A 3,425-nucleotide genomic window follows, 5' to 3' on the forward strand; every position below is an offset into this window, starting at 1 on the left:
AGAGGGGCTGAACAGTGCTGCCATGGATGGCATTCATTCATTCATTCATTCACTCAGTAGCCATACCAGATGTCTACTATATTGGTTTCCCAAGGCTACCATAACAAATGACCATACATTTGGTGACCTGAAATAACAGGAAGTTATTCTTGTACAGTTCTGGAAGCAAGAAGTCCAAAGCCAAGGCGTTGGCAGGGCAGTGTTCCCCCGAAGGATCTAGGGGTGAATCCTTCCTTACCTCTTCCAGCTTCTGGTGGCTGCGGGCATTCCTTGGCTGGTGGCTGCATCAGTCCAAACTCTGCCTCCTGAATGTGTCCTGAGCTGCTGAAGTGCAGGCCCGGGCACCTTGAGACCAGAGCAGAGTGTGGTGACACCATGGCATGAAGCCTTGGCTTTTGAATTTCAGGGGCCACAGGCAAGTGGCACGCCTTTCCTGGAGCTGGCCTGGAGGCACAGCGAGGCGTAACGGCAAGGGGAGCAATCTGCATCCCCAGGGGCTGGACAGGCCAAGGGAAGCCAAGGAAGGAACCAGACTAGAGAGTTCCTGGAAAAAAATTCTGCCCAAGAGGCTGCTTGCTGGGCAAGGGGGCCTCCAGAGTGAACCCTAGGGCCGGAGATGTGATGGGCAGAAGCTGTGAGAGGTCAGACAGAGAGTGCACCTCCCACGCCAAGAGCCCCAGGTGGCGACCAGGGTGGGTATCGGGGAAGGGGATATCCCCGAAGAGCCCACAAAACACCCCATGAAAGAGAGAGGAGAAAGAGTGCCATTATGGGTGAGTTGTTCACCCCCACCCACCAAATATGTTGAAGTCCTAACGCCCAATACCTGTGAACGTGACCTTATTTGCGAATGGGGCTGTGACTAATGTCATTGGTGAAGATGAGGTCACACCGCAGTAGGAGGGGCTCTTAATCCACTGTGACTGGGGTCCTTAAAGAAGAGGGAAAACCGGGCACAGGCACCGAGAGGAGAAGGCCGTGTGAAGAGGCAGAGACTGGAGTGATGCTGTCACAGCCAAGGAACACTTAGCGCCAATAGAAGCTGGAGGAAGCAAGCGAGGCTCCTCCCCTGGAGACTTCAGAGGGAGCGCGGCTCTGCCAAAACCATGATTTTGGACTTCTGGCCTCCAGATTGTGAGAGAACAGATCTCTGTGGATTGAAGTGCCCCATACTGTGGTCCTTTGTTATGGCAGCCCTAGGAAATTAACAAGGGGACCAACCTTTGAGCATCCACCACATAGCAGGTACCGGGAGCCAGACACTCCAACAGGAGTTCAACAGAACTGCCTTGCCTTCACATCTCCTCTCCCTTTGCTCACCCCTCTCCTCCAGCTCTGGAGGAGCCAGACACGGCAAAGCCTATGGGGGAGAGGGGAGGAGAAATACGAGCCGAAGGACACACAATGCCCTCATTCCTGCTGTTGCTCTGCCTGAACTGGGGGAAGGGTACTGCTTCAAATGGGATGTGAGACGAAAAAAAGAAAAAGGAAAAAAAGGTCTGCCTTACATTAGACTGGAATCTTTTTTTTTTAAATCAATTTATTTATTTTTGGCATCATTGGGTCTTCACTGCCGTGCCCAGGCTTTCTCTAGTTGCGGTGAGCGGGAGCTACTCTTCGTTGTGGTGCACAGGCTTCTCATTGCGGTGGCTTCTCTTGTTGCAGAGCACGGGCTCTAGGTGCGCGGGCTCAGTAGTTGTGGTTCATGGGCTCTAGAGCACCGACTCGGTAGTTGTGGTGCACGGGCTTAGTTGCTCCGTGGCATGTGGGATCTTCCCGGACCAGGGATCAAACCCATGTCCCCTGCATCGGCAGGTGGATTCTTAACCACTGCACCACCAGGGAAGCTCTAGACTGGAATCTTTATACTATCTGAAAATGACCAGAATGGGGTATGGGATCCACCTATATAATGTGGGAAATTGCCTCCAAGAGGTAAGCCTGGGAAAGAATTCAAAGGAAACATGCAGGTAGAAATATCTGATGGGCTCTGATACGAAACTTCCCCCTAAGCCGCAGCAGGAGCTAGAGTGCCTCTCTAAAGACGAGGGTGGCGGCAGGAGGTTATCTCAGAATCCTTGCCTTCCTTTGTGCTTTTCCAAAATGGAAAGAACCCTCAATTCAGCTTCACAGAAGTCTTCTCCAGGGACTGAAACCTAACCAGGAGCCCAGGTCACTGCAGGGAAATGATCCAGACTTCAAGGAATTGTAAAACATGTACTCAGGCAACAGCTTCACCTGGAGGCTGGCCAACGAAAGTCACCTAGTGGCCACCTTTGAGACTGGAGATGGTGATACGAATGCCAGAGTAAATAGAGCAGGGTTTCCTGGTTGAGGGCATGGGTGCTCGAGGCAGGCAGCATGGGTCTTTGTTCTGGCCATCTGTGCAGTTGGCTAAGTGGCTTAGGGGCAACTGCAGGAAACAAAAGCCTCTAGTAGTTTCTAGGCAAAAAAGAGAATTAGTACAGGGAATTAGGTGCTTACAAAGTCATCTGAAGGCTAAAGGGAGTAGGGGGCTCTAGACTCGGTCTCCAGGAGTATTTAAAGAGTAGATAGGATTTGTTTTCATCGGTATGATAAGATACCGACATGTCAGTGACTGTTGTCAAGAAAGAAGTGTGTTATCCTCGCAGATCCCTAGAAACAGGAGGCATAGCGTGCTATGTAGGGCCACATGGGGAAGCACCATGGTCTGCTGGGGGCAGTGGGAGCAAGGGGAAAACATGAACAAGAGAGAGCCTTTATCACGGTTTCCAGGGGAAGGAACTTGCTGCAGGGTAGGCAGGCTTGGGATTGGCTGGTGTGAATAACTTCAGCAGACTGTGGGGCATAGGTGCTGTCCTTAGTTGTCTGGTACCTGGCCTTGGGGAGATTAGGGCAGGTGAGTAGCGGCTCAGATGGTGAGAGCCTTAGAGGAGGTGGCTGGGGGTATGGGCTCTGGGTTATTGGCCGGTTTGCTTAGGAAACACATGTGTACAGACCAGCCATTGGCTGTCTCTAGGAATTAGCTACTCTGGAAGGGACAGTCCCTCCAGGGTCGGCAAAGCCCCAAGATGTCAAAGCATCAAAAATACAGAATAAAAAGACTCGATAAATACAAGAATGATTTCTTTACTACTGTAGAATTGACCAATAGGATGCGGAATGGTTTCTGCCACCTTCTGGAAGGTGAGGAAACAGGCCACAAGGAAGCTACTGAGTGTGAGAGGATAAAGACATGTATATAAACTGCTAGCAGAGCTAAAGGCATCAAGTCTTCATAGTGACTGCTGTCATTCTGATTATTGTTTTGAATTCTGTAGCTTGGGCAGCACAATGATCATTAGGCTTGAAGTTAAAAGGGAAAATGTCCCTGTCATTTGATTATCCATTAATACAGTACTCCCAGGGACACAGGTCTGATCGCATGTGTGTACTTGTCAGCC

This window comes from Pseudorca crassidens, chromosome 4 (assembly GCF_039906515.1).
Source record: "Pseudorca crassidens isolate mPseCra1 chromosome 4, mPseCra1.hap1, whole genome shotgun sequence".
NCBI lineage: Eukaryota > Metazoa > Chordata > Mammalia > Artiodactyla > Delphinidae > Pseudorca > Pseudorca crassidens.